This window comes from Sphaeramia orbicularis, chromosome 5, assembly GCF_902148855.1.
Source record: "Sphaeramia orbicularis chromosome 5, fSphaOr1.1, whole genome shotgun sequence".
Taxonomy (NCBI): domain Eukaryota; kingdom Metazoa; phylum Chordata; class Actinopteri; order Kurtiformes; family Apogonidae; genus Sphaeramia; species Sphaeramia orbicularis.
This window is the reverse complement of record NC_043961.1, coordinates 6,655,902-6,680,267: the sequence shown is the minus strand read 5'-3', so window position 1 is coordinate 6,680,267 and position 24,366 is coordinate 6,655,902. Positions and strand designations below refer to the sequence as shown.

Genomic DNA, 24,366 nt, shown 5'->3' with positions numbered 1-24,366 from the left:
TTTTCTTGGTCCGATACGAAGAAGTAAGGGGCCTATTTCCGTACAATGACATCATTACCCAAACAACGGGTGTGTTTCAAGTGGACCAAAGATGTTATCCAACTAAGACTGTATAAAGCACTGAGATAACACAGCTAATAGGTTTGGTCTGGGTAAATATCAGGCCCTTGAAATGAATCTGTGCTCCACTGTCTAAGAAAAAAAAAAGTTAATAGCTCTGCAGTATATCATGTAGAAAAAATCCAAATTACAGTATATCAAATGAAAGACAGATCAGGGAATTTGCACAGAATGTCTCTCTTATGGGCCATTACGAGACTTAATAAAAAGGAGTAAAATGCCTCCCATATGGTGAAAGTTTGCGTAAAGTGCACAAGGGAGAATATTTGAGAATGTCAAGTTCATAATAGCTAATTACAAAGCAAGAGATTATGATCTCTCGAAGGACAAATGTGGACAAAGAACTCCCGACCCTCCATTCTGGAAGTTCAGCTGTTGACAATGCTAATCATAAAACTCAGCACTTGAGTTGAGCATGAATATTTGATACCCCAAGGCTAAAAAATGAAAATAATAAAAAAAAAAAACAACAACAGTGATTAAGCCTAGGAAGGGCCTAATACTGCAGCTGTGGCGATCCCTGGCCTGTTTAAGTAGGAACCAATTTAAACATTCAGCCCAGCCCAGCTCTATCGGAACTTGTCTGTTCCCCTTAGCATTAATCATGACCTTCAAGCTTAAGGTAAATTCACAGCACTTAACACCCACTACATCTGTTTGAATGCAGAAAGGGATAGTTTCAGACAGCTGCCCCGAGTTATTTTAGTCTCTCTCATCTCTTTCTTGACAGTGGATGACTGCACTGTGCAGTAGATTGGAGAGTTGTGATGTATTTTTACGTACTGATAGGTCTGAAACTGTGCCAAGTCATTCAGTAAAGACTGTCTTCACGCTATGTAAAGGCTACGCATGTATGAACTATTAACAACCAAGTGACTTTTTATAGTTAGCTATGGGAACTGGTAGTTCTTGGGTATAGTTTAGATTAGTTTAATACAAAAAACATCTAGAGATGAGGTAAAACGTGCTAAATAATGTAATATTTATACCAAGGCCTAATCTTTCCCTAACCCTAACCAAAGTACTTTTAATTCCTAGACCTAAAAACTTCAGGAAACTCCAATCCGTGGATCCAAAGTCCAGCATTTTATAAATCCACAGTCTACCCTACTCACCTCCTTCCTTTTGAGGAAAGCAACAACAACAACAAAAAAACGAGTATGTATAAATCACATTGCAATTATGTATTAGTAGTTTGCACAAACCTACAGTGCCAACATTTATTTTGGTGACTGGGATGTTTGTCCTGCAGTTTTACATGTACAGGTATTCTCATCTGTTGTATATCTAGCACTGATGACATTGAATTTTTTTGTTTGTTTGTTTTCATGTGGAAACATTGTGTTAATTGTAAATAGGGTTCAGCAAAATAAGTCCTAAACCCTTTCGGTCGCATTGTATATGAAACAATGGATATGTTGTTTTTTGTTTGTTGTTACAAGTAATTAACGCCCGAATAAACCACTACTATTACTACTTTTTTTTGCTTTAAACTCTTAAGTTAAGTACCAAAAAAACCTTCTAAATTTAAAATAAAGCTCAACTCAACTTTTTTCCCCTCTGCAGAACATTTCTGTCTTTTCCGGAAACTGCCCTCGTACTTGACCTGAGGGATGATCCCAAGATGACAAACGCAAAATCTAAGACAAGCTGCGAAGTCGGGTCAAATTGAACAATAGTGTTAGAATTTTTGAAGAGTTCTTGTAAGTGTTCTTTGACTCCCACACTGGAGCAGAGTGCTACTCTGCATACAGCTCTTAAGCCACGGAGGGATGATGCTGTCTGCGATGTGTTGAACCGGTGCCTCAGAGTGCATTTTTAATCATTTATTTATATTCTAAGCGTCGTGAAAGCATGTAGCATAATACAATTGGCTTATATGAACAGAAAACGGCAAACTTTTGTTCAGTCAGATCTTGGGTTTATTGGATTATCAGTTGATTAGTCAATGAGGCAGAACCTTATTTGCTGCCAAATTCACCCTCACCTGTCAAGTTAGTAGCTAAGCGTAAACCTTCAGTGCTTGATAAATTAAATTAGTTGTGAAGTTTCAGTTGCTAGAAGGCCCTTATGACATGTTACCATTGCATTCCAGTTCAAAGACTTGTTTGATGGCTAATTTGATGTGTAGCAACATGTGCATTGAGAGGAAATATGCCCTTCGCTGAATCCTATGTGGCCTTATTTGCTTTATGTCCTTAGAACGGTGCTTATAATTCAGCAACTGTCTCGGTTCTTTGGTCACATTACTTTGCATAAGTTTCTCCTTATGACCTTTGAGGCACGTGCACAGAATCGCAACAACACAAGAAACCAGACTTTGCTTTCTGCGTGATGAGAAAAACTAAAATGGCGACTTGTTTTCCTTCGAATACGACCTCAGCGGACACAGGCCAGATAAGGTCCGAACAGGTCAAATACTGTTAAATATCACCTCTTTTCCAGTTTGGAATTATTAGCGCTTGTCAACATATGTAGCTTTAGTGCAGGTGCTCGTGTGACCGGTGGTATCGTGTCTGCGTTGTGTTTCTTACTGGTGTGATGTAGAATGGACCCGCAGGACACAGCGTTGTGATTGGAGGAGGAAATAGTACTCGCACTCTGTTTATTCTGGCAACATGCAAATTAAAACGCAATTAGTCCTGACTGTGGTCCAGCCCCAAACTATAATGAAACAGACTCCGGTTAGCATCCTCTCACACACACACACTTAGTTTACCCCTCAATGATCATGTACAATCAATTAGTGTCGATACTCAATCTACTCGATTACTATGTAGACAACAATATAAATAAAATTAGATGCCAAAAAGGAAAATAAAATCACTTAATAATACATGATGACAATGGATAACAACAGATGACCTACTTCTTCCCATTACGAGACTTTCGAAAAGGGAAGAGGAAGGGGAGGAAACTGACTTTTTATTGGGGTACCCCTGGAGATACATGAAGAAGACCGGACATAAACCAACGAAGAAGAGGTCGGAGGGCCAAACAAAACACAGGACTACGACTGAAACAATGCCAGGTAACACACTAAGTTTATCTTAGTCTAAGTCTATCAGACGACTGCAGCTGATCCAGAATGCTGCTGCTCGAGTCCTCACTAAGACCAAGAGAGTGGACCACATCAGTCCAGTTTTGAGGTCTCTACACTGGACCACATCAGTCCAGTTCTGAGGTCTCTACACTGGACCACATCAGTCCAGTTCTGAGGTCTCTACACTGGCTCCCTGTCTCTCAGAGAATAGACTTTAAAATTCTCTTGCTAGCATATAAAGCACTGAATGGTTTAGGCCCAAAATCCATCAGAGACCTTCTAGTCCAGTATGAACCATCCAGACTACTCAGGTGGTCTGGTGCAGGTCTGCTCTGTGTTCCAAAAGTCAGAACTAAACATGGAGAATCAGTGTTCAGTTTCTATGCTCCATATATCTGGAACAAACTACCAGAAAATATCGGGTCTGCTGAGAGTCTGAGTTCTTTTAAGTCCAGGTTAAAGACTCACCTGTTCACTGCTGCCTTTGAATAAAAGGCTTTTAACGTTTTAAATTTTAGATTCTCTTTCGAAACTCTGCACTGCAACTCTTACTTCAATATGTGTTTTTTTATTTTTGGATTTTATGTGTTGTTTTCTCACTTGCTGTTTTTAATCACTTTTTACGTTTCTTTTATAATGTTTTAAATGTGTTTCTTTTTCCCTTGTCGTTGTATTTCAATGTCCTGTGTGAAGCACCTTGAATTGTCTTGTTGCTGAAATGTGCTATACAAATAAACTTGCCTTGCCTTAGTTAAAAGAACAATCAAGAATATTTACAAAAATAACATTAGTTTTTTTTTAATTTTTATTTTACCTTTATTTAACCAGGAAAAGGATCCCATTGAGATTAAGAACCTCTTTTTTAAGGGAGTCCTAGCCAAGAGACAGCATGAAACACAACACATAGTTACAACATAGAATTACCCTATACAGTTACAACAAACAATAATTTACAGGACAATTCAACCTATGAAAAACACGTGCAAGTCCTTGAGTTCTTCTCCAGCACTTTGAGTTTGGATTTAAAAGCATTCAGGGAGATCAATTCAGAGAGTTTCCAGTCTTTTAGCAGCATATTCCATGTGGACGGAGCAGAGTACACAAATGCCCTTTTTCCCAGCTCTGTACGTGCAAATGGCACAAAGAGGAATAAATGCTCGTTCGATCACAGATGGTAAGAATCAGCACTTCTTCTCGTAATCAAACCACAGATATAAGAAGGCAGTAGCCCAAGTATGGCCTTATAAGTGAAGGTATACCAGTGTCCCAGCCTCCTAGTGGACAGGGCAGGCCAGCCCACTCTAGAATACAAGTCACAATGATGTGTCATGGTTTTAGAATTCGTAATAAACCTCAGAGAAGCATGATAGACTGTGTCAATCATTTGAAGATACTTAGACGATGCGTTCATATAAAGTACATCTCCATAATCTAACACTGATAAAAAGGTGTCAGTGACAAGGCGCTTTTTTATATCAAAAGAAAAACTATTCGAATTAATTAACTTGTAGTTTGTAAATATCTTGCACCACAAGAGGGTGCTACCTCCCAGTTTATCAGCATTTAAAACTACTATAACGACTATGTTACACTCGTTCACATTGTCGGAATCTCTAGATCAGACGTAAAAAGCCACCGAGGAATTCCAAAAACAACTGGGCCTTCTAGTGTAACCGAGTAATTCCATCAGAGCGCTCTCAAAGTGAGTTTGCAGGGAGACAACTCAACACCAGACAGCTCTTTTAAGGGCTTGTGTTACAGACACACCTGTCACATTCTGTCTAGACTCCAAAGTGGAAACAGCGGGAAGTGTCGACCTTGTATTAATCCTTACATCAGCCTTAGATTGTCTGCAGGCCGGACGGGGAGCGTCACAGTCCTGCTCCAACTAGAACCACCAGTAAAGACACACTTCTACTCGTACACACCCTGTTACTATCACCGACGACGACTCCACCTTCTTCCAGATTTGAGATGACAACGTGCCACTCTTATGACAGCGACAATTTTGACATATTGCATTAGAGGGGATCTCATTCAGCGGGGACAAAAATAGAGTCATTGATAGACACTGCATTTTCTGCTCGGCTTGGTAAGTAAATTGACCAGCCTGTGTGAGCGGCTTAGCTGGAGACAAATGTGTCTGCACGTCCACCTCCCCAGATGCTATAAGGTCTGCAACGGGAAACAACAACGGCGCTGATTAGAAACACAAGGAGCTCGCTGACATTCAACACACCCAGGAATGGAAGGGAAATGTTTTCAGCAGGGACGTCCACAAAATAACCTGCACCGTTGTGATAAAACCTATTTATATATGGAGAATTGTTAGTGTCATTCATCAAGCAAAAGTGAAAAATTGTGGCATTTTCAGATTCACAAAATCATCTGCTGTTTTATTTGATTTTCTGGTTGTTCTGGTCCTGGAGCATGTTTATTAAACTATTTCCAGATTATGGTCATTTTATGTATTCTGTTGTTTTCAGTGGCTTCTGTTTATATCACTAAGTACATAGTATTTATATTGGTTCAACTGTGAATTTGAGGAGACACTGTCGATTAGGGGTGTTAGAAAATATCGGTTCCGCAATATATTGTGATATTTCATTTCACAATACTGTATTGATATTAAAAAGTGTTGTATCAATATTTTTATTTTTATGTATTTTTTAAAATTTCCTATGCTGTTTTTTTTTTTTTTTATCAGATTTTAATTTGTCTTTGTTTTTATGATGGCTGTATTTTGTTGTTCTTAGCCCGCTTTGCACCCTTTATCACTGTTTTTACTCACTTATTTACTTATTTATTTCCTTGTTTTATGTGATTCATGTATGGCACTCTGGCCAGCTGTAAAGTTCTTAAAGTGCTTTATAAATAAAGTCGGGATGGGGATGGGAAATGCAGATATGGCAAAGTTCATTTTTGTTTTTATTTATTTATTTATTTATTTTTATTTTTGAAGCATCCTAAAAGCACTTTTTACTGTCTGAGAGGCAGATGGTAGTTCCTTTGTTGGGATTGCACAAAAATACTGTTCTGATGTTAGTTCTGAACTAATAGAATATGAACATTTGAACAGGATCTTCAACTGTAATGTCTGTAAAACATAATTTCAGTTTGAACACAGGAACATTTTGTGATTTAGCATGAGATCCTGTTGTGATCAAATAAAAACATGTTTAGTATTTGTGCAGATTTCTGGTGTAATTCAATTCTTCCAGGAAATAATCATTTAAAAAAAAAAAAAAAAAGAAACACAAAAAATGGCCTTTTTAACAGTATCATGATATATTGTGATATATCGAATCGTGATCGTCGTATTGTGATTCTTGCCGATACACAGCCCTACTGTCGATGGGAGCAAACTTGCTTCTGGCTACGTTTTCAGCAAAGCTACAGAAGAGGAACAACTGTATATGTGTTACAATATAAATAAAGGTGTCAAAGGCTGTGATTTCACATCCGTTTATAAAAAGAACAACACTACAGTTAATGGTAAAAGTGCAAACGCTGGTCACTATCACATCAAGGTTGTGGATCCAGTTTAAAGGTGTTCAAATGCTTTTGGGGGCTGTAATTGTAGAAAATAATATACATATTTACTAATGTACAATAACCTGAAAATATAGATTCTTGTATTTTGCCTTAAAATGCATTACCATTACCAAGTTATTTTTACTTTCACAAAGAGCCCATAATGGACAAAGAAAACACAGGGTCTAGATCAGGGGTCTCAAACATGCAGCCCGGGGGCCAAATGCGGCCTTCTAAAGGTTCCAGTCCGGCCCGTGGGATGAATTTGCAAAGTGCAAAAAATTCCATAGTCAAGGCTGTTGAACTCATAATAGCATCATAGCATAACAGCATAATAACCTACAAAAAATAATGACTATATATTTTCTTCTGGGTTTGGTGTGAAAAAAATAATACATTATGCCGATAAATAATGACAACTTCAAAATTTTTGTCTGTTTTAGTGCAAAAAATAACTTTAAGTTCTGAAAATATTTACATCTACAAGCTATTCTGTTACAATAAAATGAGAATAACCTGAACACATATGAACAACCTGAAATGTCTAAAGAAAATTAAGCACAATTTTAACAATTTGCCTGTTACTCAGTTAGTGTCTTTAGATCTGATCCATAATGCATGTGTATAAATGTTAAGTTGAGGCATAATACTGTTAAAATTGCATGAAATGTCAGTTTTTTTAGGTAATTTTTTTAATTAGGTAATTTTTTGTTTGGATAATTTATAAAAGTAAATATTTTCATAATTTAATGGGATTTTTTGCACTAAAACAAAGACAAAAATTTGGAGTTGTCTTCATTTATTTATAGGTTATTCTGTTATTATTTTACTGTCCGGCCCACCGGAGATCAAATCGGGCCGAATGTGGAAACTGAAAGAAAATGAGTTTGAAACCCCTGGTGTAGAGAGAGCCTTTCATTTGATCATTTTTAGGAACTACTGGGCAGGATGACAAGAAGGTTTTTCAATCTGCAACTCAACACAATATGACAGTAAACGCCGCAACCTGAATCTTAAAAAAGCAGAAAAGTAGATTCCAGGTAGAATATACACCAAAAACACCTTAGTTCAATTTACAGCATAATAAATAACCAATATGTAACAACAGAAACTGAGACAAATGTAATTTTGCCGTGGAATAAATCATGAGACAACATCTTTAATAAATGTGTCTGGAAACTCAGTAAATCTTATAAAGCTTATGCTTGTGCTTTTGCTAATGCTTTTGTTATTGTTTTTTCCTTTCCCCTGTGAAAATGACTTGATTAAACACTAAATTCCTCAATGATCTCTTGAGTATAAATAAGGGTTGAATGAATATTTTATTTCCTTTCCTGTATCCCAGTGTTTCTCAAACTGTGGGGTGGGCCCCCCCGGGGGGGCGCGAAGGCTTTCCAGGGGGGGCATGGGATCATTCCTAGGTGTTTTGTTTTTTTTCTTTAGGTTAGAACATGTATCAGGTGGAACTAATGTTTTAGCGTTGGAGCACCCTGGACTCATTTTAGGGACGTACAACAAACAAATCTACAGCCATAGTGATCTGTCACTAGACTAGGCCAAGAGTTTAGGTTTAGAGAATGGACAAGGACTGGACTGGAAAAGAAAAATGTGCAATGTTTCTGGTTTCGCACAGTTTGTACAGATTGCACTTTAATGTTCTGAGATGTGCAGTGGAAACAGGCTCATTGCAGCCACTGATATTGTTAAAATGTTCATCTTTGTTACCAAAATTTTTTTGTTGTTCTACAGAAGTTTACCTTATTGTCATAGTTGTAAGATAATTACACATTTCCTATTTTTAATTGGAAAAATAATGTCTCAGGGAGCAGTTTTGTTGAGGTCATTTATATTGTTCAATCAAAAATTGAAGTTATTTTTAATTTGCACAACAAATTATTCAAAGAAAAGCAAAAAGTATTCTAACGATATTGATGTTTCTTTCAATAAAAGTTATAATTGCACCACAGGTACAATGTTGTTGGGGTTGAGGGGGGCTTGGAGATTTTTCGTGCTCCAAAGGGGGCCCGACAGAATAAGACTGAGAACCACTGCTGTATCCTCACCTATTAAGGGAACAACTGTAACCTTACACCCCCTGGTTTATGGTGTACCACTTCCCCACAACCACCTCACTACTATTTCTATGCAGCCAGAGAAAGAACCATTCTAGAAAGAGGAAAAAAAAAATTGACTAAATGGATTTGGCAGAGTCACTGAGTCATTTATAAACTTAATTTCTCGAAGGATTGTTGGTTTTAAAATCTGTTTCTTCGAGCTTGCACTATTAGACTACCTGACCTGATTCCTTTTTTACAATACACTTTCATTATGAGCCACAAATAAATGCACACAGGCAGCAATTTGACCAAGAATTTAGTACAGCCATAAATTGCATTTTCCATTACTATACACCACACTGCAGCATGTTTTCACAGTGTAATGGCAGCAGTGGGCCAACACATTTACAGTGTAAGAATCTCCTGAGTATGCACCGTGGCTGTTTGCAGACACTGGGGAAAAGTTGATTTGAACATACTCTGGCCTGGCTCCAGCTCCATCACCCATGCACAGTCCAAACCCAGCGCTGCCCAACAGCCTGGCCAGCAGGCGGACTGTGTCTCTAGCTGTCTGCCGTAAAGCTGTTTGGCTTCGGTTCAACCCTGTAATCCCCAAACTCAGAATACTCCCACGTGTGGCCTTCGGAGGGAGGGAGGCAGCGGCTCAGACCTCACAGCCTCCAGCTTCTCCACCAAAAAGAGAGTGAAGTACCTCCCCATCCACCATTATGGTCAACGTAGAAGCAAATACCAGAACACATCCATACATTTGTGCAGCCATTAGTACAGCGGTTCCCAACCTTTTTTTTTTTTTTTATCTCCTGTCCCCATTTTAACCCTTTCATGCGTAGCGGTCACTACAGTGGACAGCTATTCTACAGCTGTTCTCTTGTATATTCATGGGTTTTGTTGTTTTAGTTGCATATCAGTGGACGCTTATGCATCGTCCCCTAAATTGCAATTCATACCATTACTGCAACTTTATGTTCTTGAGAAACCTGATCTGCAGTAACATGATCAAATGTAAATCAGTTGGTAATTATTAAATTGTAATTAACAGTTTTCTTAAACAAAAAGTTTTTTTATATATATATTATCTCCATGGAGTGAGTAAGAACTAGTATTAGAGTATGATAAAAGGTGAGAGAACATCAGATTAGCTGCATCAAAAATGCTTTTGTTTCATAGTTTTCACACAGTTTATCACTTCCTGACATTGCATTTTAAATACGTGTTTCTTTGCTTCAAAAATTAAACTCATGGTGTCCAAATGAGTGGACATTTTTGTAACTCTGAAAAAGAGGTTAATTAAAAAAAAAAAAAAAAAAAAAATCAATCTCATTGTTTTTTTTCTGCTTAAAGAGGAATAAAAACACAAAAATCTTGACTAAGGTTCTCATAATTCATACATCAAAGGGTTAACATCACAAATTTCTGGCAACCCCAGACCAAGGTTCTAATAGTTTTGGATTTTTCATTATAGTTTAGTTTTATTTAGTTTTGACTTTTTTTTCTCTAATTCAGTTAGTTTTAATGCATTTTTAGAGTAGGTTTGCCAGTATTTATTCTTTTTTTTTTTTCTAAATGCTTAGTTTTAGTTTAGTTGTAGGTTTTTTTTTTATCTCTTTTCTCTTCTTCTCCATCTTATTCAAATAAATCCCAGACAGGACTCTGCTGCTTTCTCCCAACTTTAGTCTCCATGTTTCCAGGTAGAGTGGGGACCAGAAGACGACTGGAAACCACAAGTGAACACAAGTGACGGACCATTAAATCTCATATGGTGCCGCTAACTAAAATTGCTCGGGGGAAATAAATCGCTTTTGTATCAATCTGATGTTGACTAAGACGAAAACGAAGGGAATTTTATCCATAATTTTTATCCGTTTTAGTTAGCTTTGTAAACACACAATACAGTTTCAGTTAGTTATTGTTTTTTTCTTTTAATTATAGTTTTTATTTATTTCAGTTAAAAAATGTTTTTGCAATTCTAGTTTTTGTCATTTTGTTAGTTTTCGTTAATGATAACCTTGGCCCAGACATTCAAAATGGAGACTTTTTAAAATTTTTGCTATTGCTGTTTTAATTTATTTATTTCCTCTGGTCATTAATCGGTTGCTAGGTCGTGGTTATTCTCTGAAGTACTGAGAACAGCCTCTAGCTCAATGGTTTCCAACCTTTTTTGGCTCGTGACCTCATTTTAACATCACAAATTTGTGGCGAACCCAGACATTCAAAACGGAGACTTTATTTCTTTATTTTTTTGCTAAAATTAATTTGTTTTTGTTCATGCAATAGTTTGTTGTACTATGTTGCAAATAAACGTTAATTTTAGAGGACATTTAGTCTATATAATGTATATTATTGTGGACGGAGGGAGAAAAACCAAGGGAGACTTTTATCTTCCTTGATCAGGATATGTACAGTCAGTCCAGCTTGGATTTAAGAGGCTGACAATTAATACTGAACAAACAAGAACTCAAACTATGAATTATGAAAGAGCTGCAGCATCTGAAACTGACCACAATGAACATTTGACTGATAAACAGAACCACAGTGCTGCAGTTTCAGACTCACAGTTTGTCATGTCTTTTATGGACTGGGATTGTCTCTGTCAACTCACCATATGTTTTTTATTAGTACATTTATTTTTTGTTTTCTTTTTAATCCGTTACCAGAAATTTCAGGCGACCCTATTTTTGGTGAAACGCTCTGTCTTGCATAATTAGTTCAATTCCCAAAATGTACCTGTGAGAGAATAAAGAGAGACAAAATAGTAGCGCCTAATTTTCGTGTCCTTTTGACCATGTTACATACAGATATTTCTATAAAAAATAATGTAAAATAATATAAACATGTGTTTTATCTGAAAAATAGTTTTATCTCAGTTTTATCTCAGTAAGTACATATTTTCAAAATAGACCCAAAGAAAAAAGATAAACAGTACCACAGTGCTTCAGTTTCAGCTTCACAGTTTGTCATGTCTTTTATGTATTGTGATTGTCTCTGTCAACTCACCATATTTATTTTTTTTATTAGTACATTTACTCGAAATTTCAGGTGACCCTATTTGAATTCCAGGTGACCCCACATGAAGTCCCGACCCCAAGGTTGAAAAACACTGATGTAGAAGCAAAAACCAGGGTTAAAAAAAAAGAAAAAGGGAAAAAAAAAAAAAGGAGCAAATACCGGAACACATCCATACATTTGTGCAGCCATTAGTATAAAAGTATAATCACACACTCACACATTATCCGACCACCATGCTGCAGTGTGATGAGCTGAAAACAGACTTCATGTTATGTTCACGACCATATGGCGCTGAATCTGTTCAATGTTTATACTTTGCTGTTGTAGCCCCTCGGACCACTGTGCAAGTATTCAGCTTAACTCTGATAATCCTCCTACCCAAACTCTTCCTGCATCCGGATCCTGAGCTGCCTCTAAGCTCTAGTGCCAAACCAACACCATTACAGCATTGGACAGAAAGGTAAACGCTGAGTAATCTGAGGATGTACGAGCGTTGTGTAGGACCACACTGAGACCACAGCCATGTTCCACCAAACAAAGCCTGTCCAAACAACAACCGAGTCAGACGAGCGGATAAACGGCTACCGACCGAAGCATCTTCACATGGATATTCTTAAGGTGAAACTGAAAGTGAACAGTCTGGTTTTAATGGATCTCTCAGGAAAACAGTACGGCAGGGTTAAGTGCGGCGTGTCAAACTGAAAAGAGGAAGTTCTGTCAGTGAAGTGTGATGGATCCACACTGTTAGGGTTCAGGATTTATGGGTTCTCTTTTAAATTGAACGGATTTGAGAATGAATTTCAAAAGGTATTTCAGGAGACAAATACACAGGATACCAACACTACGAACAAAAAGTTAAGGATATTTCTTCTATTTTTGTCTTTTTTTTTGTCATTTTTGCCATTTGTAAATTAAACTGCTGTATGTCTGGCCATTAAAAAAATGTGTTTCAATTCAGTTCACACACAAAAAGTAAAAACTGCTGTGCAAGAACTCCCAAATGAGAAAAAAAGCCCAAAAATTAATAATAATAATAATGGATTGGATTTATATAGCGCCTTTCTAGACACCCAAAGCGCTTTACATTATTGACCCATTATTCATTCGCTCTCACATTCTCCCTCTGGTGGTGGTAAACTACATCTGTAGCCACAGCTGCCCTGGGGCAGACTGACAGATTAAATTAAAAATTAAAAATATCCTTAATTTTTTTGTTTGTAGTGTATATGAACCTATAGGCCAAATGTTGAGAATAGTACGTGAACTAAAAATTTGTTTGGTTTTGTGAAAACATTTACATGATATACATTTCTGTTTAGGTTAGTGTAAACATACACACCTTAATGCAAGGGTGTCAAACTCATTTTAATTCAGGGGCCACATTCACTATAATAATCAATATGATGATCTCAATATGATCTCAAGTGGGCCGGACCAGTAAAATAATACCAAAAAAAAAGTAAAATTACATTATGATAATGTTTATATCTACATTGTTTCCTTAAAAATCTGAATAACATGAACTACCTGAAATGTCTTAAGAAAAACAAGTGCAGTACATGTGCATTACGACTTACATTACAATTACAAATACACATAATATTGATAAAATTGCATTTACTTTTCTCAAGACATTTCACATTGTTCATATTTCTTCAAGTTATTCACTTTTTTGTAGAAGGAAAGTTTGCTAATGTAAACATTTTCATGTAATTTTACTTTTTTACACTAAAACAAAGATAAAAATCTGCAGTTGTTATTATTTATCGCTTATTATGACAGGTTTTTTCTGGTCTGACCCAATGGAGATCTAATTGGTTATATTTGTATGTATAGAACCTGAAATAAAATGATTTTTACACTACTGATTGTTAATATCTTCAGTGTAATTTTTGCATTTCAAAAATTCATCTTATGGGCCAGATTGGACTCTTTGGTGAGCCAGATTTGGCCCCCGGGCCGCATGTTTGACACCTGTGCCTTAATGTGTCTTATCTTTCAAGTTTTAAGTTTATTTGTCATGTGCGTTTGGGGTACAAGTACCACAGCAATGAAACACAGTGTGCCCTGGCTCTCTCTCCGCCCAGTATCAAAAAAAAAATAACAGACAAATAACAGTAACAATCACAGCAACAATAAAAAACACTTAATAATAAATAGCACTGGCCCTCCTATTGTAATACAAAAACACAAATAAATAGATCCAATTACAAAAGTTGATGAAGAAGCGGATTAAGCCCTCGCCTCCCGCCCACTTGTTATATTTATTTGATATTCTACTAAAAAACTTGGATTAGCAGCTCACTGTTTTGTTCACATTTGAAGAGTGGGCATTGAATTGTACCCGAAAGGGAAGTTTTTATATGATTCGCTTGTCTGAATACACAACGAATGAAAACAAAAAACAAAAAACTTAAGGTTTGTGTATAAGGTTTCATAAGGAAATGAAACAAAATGCTCACAATTACTGTAAATTAAGCCGCTAACCCCCCCCCCCCCCCACACACACACACACACACACATCTACATCAGTCTAAGATGTGTGACCTAGCACTGGGCTTAGTCAACAGTTCATGGAATTTTGGAGCTAGTTTTCACTAAATTCCACTTCTACTGAATGTTAATACTTTATGATCCATGAATACAAAGGGCAATAACACCTTTTCGAACCTGGGGCTGTAATTATTACAACCTTTGTTCTTTGGTTTCTTGGCTACCTTTTCCTTCTTTTCAGAGATGTGGCCTTGTTCCCAAATTCACACATTTCTATTAATTTGATGAAGGTGATTAAAAAAAAAAAAAAAACGAAGAAAAAAATAGTAAGATATTTGCCTCTAACACAAAAATCAATCTTCATAATATCCCGGAAAAAAATCCTCCTATAATCGAATGTAGTTATACTTCCTGAATTTCCATTCAACATCGAGGATGACTTTTATATAATCAGCTTCTTTCATCTGGGTTTGTTTTTGTCAAGGTCTGACGAGTCAAAGCTAAACCTGATACGATCTGATGATTCACCACAGGAAGAGCTGTTTTTTCAGATGTTCTGCGCAAATGTGTTGAGGTTGAGGAATTCTGACTAACTTTTGATTTACGACTGCTCACATGCAATCAGATTGTAGTGCTGTAAATAATTTCAGATATTATTCAGTGGAACAGCTAAAGGGCTTGTCAGTGCAGCCTAGACGCACTTCAGCTTTACACCAGGCACACAACAGATCCTGACATGTTTAGTTTGCACTGAAAACTGATGAGAGCCTTCTGCAGTGACGTAGACCTGAGACGCCGGACGAGCTGCTGCTTCATTAGTATTCATAAACAATTTGCCGTTCCAGGAAGAGCAGACCGGCTGAGCGTGCTCAGACTGCATCCGAGAACGACTGGACACCGGCTATGTGTGAAGGAGGACAAGACAGAACATATAAAGTCAGCGGGGAATGGAAAACATGACGCAACAAGGCTTAAGCTAAAGTCAAAGTGGACGTGTTTCTGTAGCGGCGACGAGCACAAGCTAAAAATACCACTTCATTATTACTTGACTAGAAATCTGACTTCCTGTCCAGTTCTGTGCTCACATCACAGCTGCATGAAAACAGCTTTCAAAGTAAATCTGGATCAAAACGCTGCGTCAACTCAACTCTTATGGCTGCAATCATACAGTTTTTCCAACAACAGCTGGAATAGTACACTGTTTTCCCTATGAAACCCTGGAAACAAGAATATGTGCGTGTTCTCTCTTACAGTCACGGAAACAATTATTAGACCATCAAAAGTCTTCAAAAACAATGGTTATGCAATCAAGTACTGACTTGTGTGTGTGTCATGTGACTAAAACAGAGAAAAGAAAACATGGAATGCCTAAAAGCACTGTTTTTGGCATAGCTATTGGTGTAAGAACTCAAGTAATGTTGGTTATTATCAAGAAAACATGTTAAATGGATAGATATCAGCTCTGAAATTAAACTACTATGAGCTATTTTTGTTGTTATCATTATATTTATAGAAACAAATGTACCTTTAGTTGGACCAGGCATTAAAATGAACAAGAAATTGAGGAAAACAAGGTTGGTCTAATTTTTTTCTGCGACTGTAAAAAGTAAAATTTAAAGTCACAATGGGGGCATTCCAAGAGCAAGAAGATTCCTGTGCCAAATTTGAACGTCCTCATCCAAGTAAAGATAGAAACGGAAAGCCTTAATTAAGGGCTCATTGAAATCTAAATAGTCTTGATCTGCTTTAACCCAAATATTCAGTACCATTAACCCTGTAAAGCCTGAACCATTAAATTATTGACAGAAAATTCCAGTTCCTTGAAACTGGAGCCTTTATTGGTCCTTCTGAACAACCCCCCCAAAAAAAGTTTTTTCAAATATCAATTTCCATGTATGACTTTCAATTTTGTATCATATTCAATACATCCGGTCTCAATGCTCAAATATTATTTTTGAACAAACACAAACATGTCTAACAAATTGGTAATTCCTTTTCTAAATGGTCACAGTTCCTCCTTCCTCATTAACCCTTTCATGCATTAATTATGAGAACCTTAATCAAGATTTTTTTCTGGGTGTTTTTATCCCTCTTTAGGCATAAAAATAACAATTCTATTGATTTTTTAGCCTATTTTTTTATGGAGTTACAAAAATGTCCACTCAGCTGGACACCATACGTTTAGTTTTAGAACCAAAGAAACTTGTATTTACTGATATACTGTGTGAAAACTATGAAATACAAACATTTTTAATGCTGCTAATCTGATTTTTTCTCTAATTTTAACATACCTGCATGGAGATAATATGCAAAAAAACAAACAAAACAAAAACAACTGTTAATTACAGTCTAATAACAATAAGCAGTTTTTTTTTTACTCTCAAACATCTTACTGCAGATCAGGTTTATCTAGAACAGCAAAGTTACAGTAATGGTATGAATTGCAGTGTATGGGATGATGCATTAGCATCCACTGTGTCGGCTGATATGGAACTAAAACCACAAAATCCATGAATATACAAGAGAACACTTTTGAACAGCTGTCCACTGTAGTGACCAGTGTGCATGAAAGGGTTAATGACAGTCTTTAATGTCACTGGAAAGGCCTCTGGTGAATGAATTTCTCCCCCTGGTGGATTATTTGTATATTACATGTATCTAATTGTATACATCAGGTTTTTCGAGACAAAAAATATCACACTGATCATGTAGAGGGCTTCAAAACTCATGTATCAAATATGATACGTTCAGCATTATAGGGTTAACATGGCAGACAGCTTACACCATCAGGTACCACATCTCTGAGATAGGAAAATGGAAGCAGGGTGCAGAAGTCTTTGCTGGTTCACACTGTTGAACTTCTGCAGGAGTGTATTAATGTCTCTGCAGTGTTAATTGAGTTTCCAAGGTGAGGAGGTGCCTGAAGCTCTGATTAATGGCCACATAAGCTAATAATATCCCAAGATATATTCATTACATTGGTAGAAAATATGACTTTGGTCTCCTCTCAGCTCTGTACCTGAAAATGTTTGTTCCTGGCACCGGGTGCTTCAAAGTATTTGGAAGGAGTGTAAAGTCTGGGTGGAATGGATGCATTTTCTGCCAAGTTTTCATTCCACTGTATATCCCCACCTCTGGATAACTTATGTTCTTCTGTTCCAACTTTTTTCCCCTCTTTGAGCTGTTTTTTTTCTGCAGGTTGCATGTTGAATTAGACGTTTCACAGAAGTAGTAGTTCTGTAATTGCCTTCATCGTGACAGCTCTACAAGAAACGGTATGTCCTAACGTTGACACAGTGGGTGGTTTGAGTCTGACTCACTAACATCAGAAAAACATTCAGCTGCATTCAATGGGCTGAGACGCAGCCGCTGGGAATGGAAAAATGAGGCAAAAATGGAAGCGCAAAAACCTGCAGTTCCTTTTACAGCCACTCCAAAAGGGAGTCAGTCCCCATAAACGCATGTTATAATGTCAAACTTTATAGCAGAAATAAATACGTTAAGAGAATGGTGCAATAATAGTGCCAATCTCTGCAGCTAATTTCCCATCGGTATCAACTGTGTGAGGATGAATATTTATATATCAGACCTGTTTGGAATACATTACAGTGGGAAGTTCTGTTGCCCTGTGGATTCGGTTTTGCTGCGTTTCCAGTACATGGTACCGGCTCAACCCGACTCGGCCTTTTTGCATTTCCATTACATAAAAGAACCTGGAATCTGGTACCTGGAACAAGTTTTTGGTATCTACTCCACCGAAGTTCCAAATCGGGGGAAGAGATACTAAAACGTGATGTGTGAACACTACTAGTGATGTGATGTTCACGAACGAATCGAATCTTTTGAATGGTTCTTTGAAATGAACGATGGGAACTGAGTCTATGTAAAAAGCCGTTGTTGTTTTGTACAATTCTTTCCGTATGTTTACACACATTTATTGTTCTTGTTCTGAAGGAAAATGCACTATAGTTGTTAAGGTATTTAAGTAATTGCAATGATAAATCCCTTTTGGCTTTTGTGCATTTTTTCTGTATGTTTACCAACATACTGTTCTTGTTCTGAGAATTGCACTATAGTTCAGGTATTTCAGTAATTTCAGTGATTAATCACTGTTGTGTTTTGTGCAATTTTTTCTGTATGTTAACACACATTTATTGTACTTGTTTTGAGGAGAATAAAATGCTATTTCATAAGAAAATGTTTTATTTTCTTCTTCATTTTTAGGCTACAGACTAGTCCACATAATGTACCGTGATGTTTTTGGTCCAATTCCAGCATTTGCCTAATGTCACCTCTCATGTCATGGATTTAGCCCACACATTTTAACTAACTATTGTTTTTTTATGGTAAGATAATATTTACTGCCGCGCCAATTAAACACCTTTAAAATGTAATGTCAATCATCACAAGTAGCCTATTTAGTTATTAAAACATTGGTGTTTCAAAATAATGCAAAAAACATAAAAGAGCCAGTCTTTTGAACGGCTCTTTTCAGTGAACGACTCCTGATTGAACGGCTCCCTTCAAAAGAGCCAAAAGTCCCATCACTAAACACTACAGACCACTGATTGGTCAGAACGTTGTCTCTGCATCATTGCGTTATCAATGTGCAACCCACCATTTTTAAAAAACAGATGCAAAGTTTACAGTAAATATACCGGTAGGCTAATTCACATGATCGCAACCCGCAAAACTACACCGTGGCCGGTTGACGAGATTCAGACATTTCTGTCGAAAAAATTCAGCCTGAGCTTGACGGGACAACAGGTAACGAGCGAGCTTATCAGCAACTCTCTGAGCAGACGACACGGAAGTTACGCGCTGCATCGCTATGACGACCAGGTAATGTAAAGTCAGTAGTATCCTGTAATGGAAACGGTCTCCAGGAATAGTATCTGGTACCTGAGTTGAGTCGAGTCAAGCTGGTTCCATGTAGTTGAAACGTGGCATTTGATAACTCATGTGACAGAGCTTCTGTTTATTGAATACATCATACATTTTCCTGACACACAGCTTTACTGTAATTGTGGTTAAGAATTCATACCAACAAGACCATCATAAGATTCAATTGTGCAAACAGGTCTTGCTGTTTACTAGCACTTTTACAACATCTAGTGAGTAACAAAAATGTACCTCGATTGGGGGTAGGAGTATATAAGTTTTTATTTCTTCCTACTCCTTTTCGAGCATGTTTAATTTAATTTACTTTATTTATTTATTGTTTACCAGAGGTGGGTAATCCCAGCTCCATGGAGTAAAAGTTCTGCCATGTATTGGTTCTACCTGTTCACTTAACACAGGTGATTCCACTAATTATCCCTTCATCTACCTGGATGAGGAGTTGTGCTCATCAAACTGGGCTGGTTCAGTGAGTGGTTGGAACAAATATATGGCAGGACTTTTACTCTATGGAGCTGGGATTACCCACCTCTGTTGTTTACTTATCAACCTTTCATGTATCATTACTGATATTTTGTTGGTTGATTTTGTTTTGATTTCACTGTTTACATCAGTAGTTCCCAACCTTTTTTGGCTCACGACCGCATTTTAACATCACAAATTTCTGGCGACCCCAGAACGGAGACATTTTTTGGCGAAAATTTATTTGTTTTTGATCATGTAATAATTTGCTATACTATGTTGCAAATACAGGTTAATTATAGAGGACATTTAGTCTATATAATGTATATTATTCTGGACAGAGGCAGTAAATCCAGGTGTAGATTACTACACAAAGTGAGAATTGGATTTTCCTTGGTCAGGATATGTACAGTCAGTCCAGCTTGGATTTACAAGGCTGACAATTAATACTGAACAAACAAGAACTCAAACTATGAATTATGAAAGAGCTTCAGCATCTGAAATCGACCACAATGAACATTTGACAGATAAACAGAACCACAGTGCTGCAGTTTCAGACTCACAGTTTGTCTGTTATGGATTGTGATTGTCTCTCTCAACTCACCATATATTTTTTATTGGTAAGTTTTTGGTTTTTTTTAATTACTAGAAGTGACCCCATTTGAATTCTAGGCGACCCCACGTGGGGTCCTGACCCCAAGGTTGAAAAACACTGGTCTACGTGTTTGAAATAAAGATTTCAATCAATCAATCAATCAATCAATCAATACCTACATCCATGCGGTATATTGTTTTTCAGCTGATTGACTCCCTGTAATGAGTGTGTTTATACATTCCACAGGGTTAACATACTATTAACATTTAACATTCATCAAGTAGCTGGAATAAGTTGGTTGGTGTGGTTTGGGTTTTCAATGACTCAGTTAGCTTGGCAAAATTCATCCCTTCTTCCACCCTCATGTCCATATACGGTCACTTCTGGCTCTAAAAAACTAAGATGACAACATTTTAGTGCCAAACTCGTGGCTTCAGTTCAAGTGGCGATCACAAACCAATGCATGACATCACAGTGGATACGCCCACTTTTTTTATCCAACAGTTTGTGGGACTGAACAGGGAAAGAAGGGAAAAGACCAAGACTGTTTTAAAGTCACTCAGAATTAGCTGCAGGCTGCGCTGGTCCTTATCTCTCACATAACTCTCCGTCTCTCCCCTCGTTCCGTCCCTTTCCTGCTGCCCGTTGCTCATCACTGGCACTGAGTGGGTACGCAGTGACTGATGGGCAGTACCCTCTGCTGTCTGCCTCCAGCAGGACCATCAGGGTAAAATTATGTAGTCTGAGATGGTAGCTGAGTGGTCATGACAGGCTCCAGAACCGCCTGCTTCCCCTGCTGTTTCAAGGGCATTTTATCCAAGTGAGGAAAAGGCACAAGAGTCTCAAGAAGAGCAGCTGTACATCATCTGCTGCGAGGAACGAGACAAGATAAAAACCAAAGAGGAGCCAAATCTATTACCTACAACAGGACACTAACCAAAATCCCTTTTGGGTTCAGGCCTTATAGGATCAGGGGTGTAAGAAAATATCGGTATCGCAATATATCGTGATATTTGACTTCATGATTCTGTATCGATATTAAAAAGTATTGTATCAATATTTTTAGGTATTTATTCCAATGCAGACATGGCGTAGGTTCATTTTTGTTTTTTGTTTTTCCAGCTCTTTTATTTCTATATCCACATGGGTATTTTGTTCTGTTGTTTGTTTACTAAAATAGCACTATTGTGATACTGCAGGTCATAAATGTCGTTGTTTGAAATTGATAATGCTGTTTTGTTAAATAATGGATAATTCAATCATCCTGAAAACACGTTCTATTGTCTGAAAGAGGCAGATGTTTTTTTTTTGTTTTTTTGTTTGGGAATGCACAAAAATAATATTCTGATATTGGATGATTCAGGGACTGAACACGATGTATTCTTTTCGCAATACAATACAAACATTTAAGCAGGATCTGAAACTGCAATGTCTGTAAAACATTATTTATTTATTTGTGTGTTTTTTTGTACTGGTAAAGCCACATGTTAAAACTTTATTTATCCAAACGATGCACTGTAAGTTTTTCCAGAAAATAATCTTTTAAAAAAAGAAACAAAACAAAAAGTATCGCCATGTTAACAGTATTGTGATATATCGCAATATATTGTATTGGGATCCTAGTATTGTGATTTGTATCATATTACCAGATTCTTGCCAATACACAGCCCTACTGCCGATGGGAACAAACTTGCTTCAGGCTATGTTTTCAGCAAAGCGACAGAAGAGGAACAACTATTTATGTGTTACAACATAAATAAAGGTGTCCAAAGCCCTACATAACCTTACCCCCTCTTACCTGACCGTTCTACTACACCGCCACTCCCCTACTCGCCGCCTCCGCTCTGCAGATGCTAACCTTCTCACCTCCATCACCAAGACTAAGTTCCGTACCCTGGGTGACAGAGCTTTTGCCATCGCTGCCCCAACCCTCTGGAACTCCTTACCCATTCACATCCCGAACTCCGACACACTCGCCTCATTCAAAAGCCAACTCAAATCCCACCTCTTCAGATCATCATTCGAAAACTGACTGCCTGTTCAATCTCATCCACTCTCATCTATCTTCTCGTGTGTTTTCTTTTGTCTGTATTCGTCTCTGTACTTGTTCTTTGATTACCATTTAGTATTAACTCTGTATCTGCCTACCCGTTTGATGTATGTTTGTCCCTTGGTTGTTTATTGTAAAGCGTCTTTGAGTACTTAGAGAAGCGCTATATAAAACCAATGTATTATTATTTATTATTTTTTAAAAGCTGGGATTTCACGTCCGTTTATAAAGAGAACAAAACTACAGTTAATGGTAAAAGTGCAAACGCTGGTTACTTTCACATCAAGGTTGTGGATCCAGTTTAAAGGTGTTCAAATGCTTTTGGGGGCTCTAATTGTAGAAATGGAAAATAATATGCATATTTACTAATGTATAATAACCTGAAAATATAGATTCTTGTATTTTGCCTTAAAATGCATTACCATCATCTAGTATGATGGAGTGTGGGCCTAAGTTACTTTTATTTTCACAAAAAGCCCAAAATGGACAAAGAAAACACAGGGTCTAGAGCAGGGGTCTCAAACGTGCGGCCCTCCAAAGGCTCCAGTCCGGCCCGTGGGATGAATTTGCAAAGTGCAAAAAATTCCACAGTCAAGGCTGTTGAACTCATAATAGCATCATAGCATAACAGCATAATGACCTACAAAAAATAATGACTATATTTTCTTTTGGTTTTGGTGTGAAAAAAATAATATGATATTAGGCTAATAAATAATGACAACTTCAAATTTTTGTCTTTGTTTTAGTGCAAAATAACCTTTCAATTCTGAAAATATTTGTATTTACAAACTATTCTGTTACGATAAAATGTGAATAACCTGAACAAATATGAACAACCTGAAGAAAATTAAGCACAATTTTAACAATTTGCCTGCTACTTAGTGTTAGTGTTTCGCGTCTTTAGACCTGATCCATAAATAGGATCATCCCGAAAATGTCACAAAGTTGTTGGACTGACAATTTTTGTTTCACCTAAAGGAAAACTGTTTCTCTGTAGAGCACATGCAGCCATCAGCACTGAATTAAAGAATACCAGAGATGCCAAAGGTTTCTCAAAATGATCAATAGGGGTGTTAGAAAATATCGGTTCTGCAATATATCGTGATATTTCAGTTCACAATACTGTATCGATATTAAAAAGTACTGCATCGATATTTTTAGGTTTTTATTCAAATGCAGATATGGCAGAGGTTCATTTTTGTTTTGTTTTTTTTTCTTTTTTTAAAATATCTTATTTATTATTACCATGAACACTGTTTTACTAAATAACAGTTATTTGAAGCATCCTGAAAACACTTTTCACTGTCTGAGAGGCAGATGTTAGTTCCTTTGTTTGGGATTGAACTAAAATACTGTTCTGATGTTAGTTCTGAACTAATAGAATATGAACATTTGAACAGGATCTTAAACTGTAATGTCTTTAAAACAGAATTTCAGTTTGAACACAGGAACATTTTGTGATAAAGCATTAGATCTTGCTCTGATCAAATAAAAATGTGTTTAGTATCTGTCAATTCTTCCAGGAAACAATCATTTAAAAAAAAAAAGAAACAAACGAAAAAAATTGCCTTTTAACAGTATCATGATATATCATAATATATCGTATTGTGATCCTAATATTGTGATTTGTATCATATCGCCAGATTCTTACCAATACACAGCCCTAAATAGGATCATCCCAAAAATGTCAAAAGTTGTTGGACTGACAAAGAAAATGAAATGTCAGTTTTTGTTTCACCTAAAGGAAAACTGTTTCTCTTAAGAGCACATGCAGCCGTCAGCACTGAATTATAGAATACCACAGATACCAAAGGTTTCCCAAACAGATCAACCCACAGAAAGCATGACGGACACGAACCTACCGTCAGTACACAGGAGTAAAGTACAGCTGACTCCAGGCCTGATCTGCCTGAGGATAACCTGCAATGTTTAAATCCCACTATTCCAGACAGAGGTCCAAGCGGGCGAATGACAGCAGACCGGTCTCTTTTCGGACTAGAAGCATGGATCTAGTTATGCTTTGTGTAGGCACCACCCTGCCTGGCGTTCTGCTGCCAAGCCTCCTCTTCTGTGGTGGAGAACACAC

At 37.1% G+C, this 24,366-nt stretch overlaps 1 protein-coding gene across 7 annotated transcripts in view; it reads right to left on the bottom strand.

The window, feature by feature from the left end:
* The window catches only part of iqsec1b (IQ motif and Sec7 domain ArfGEF 1b), a 519,258-nt gene that overhangs the window by 53,489 nt on the left and 441,403 nt on the right, over positions 1-24,366 (bottom strand). The window lies entirely within an intron of this gene.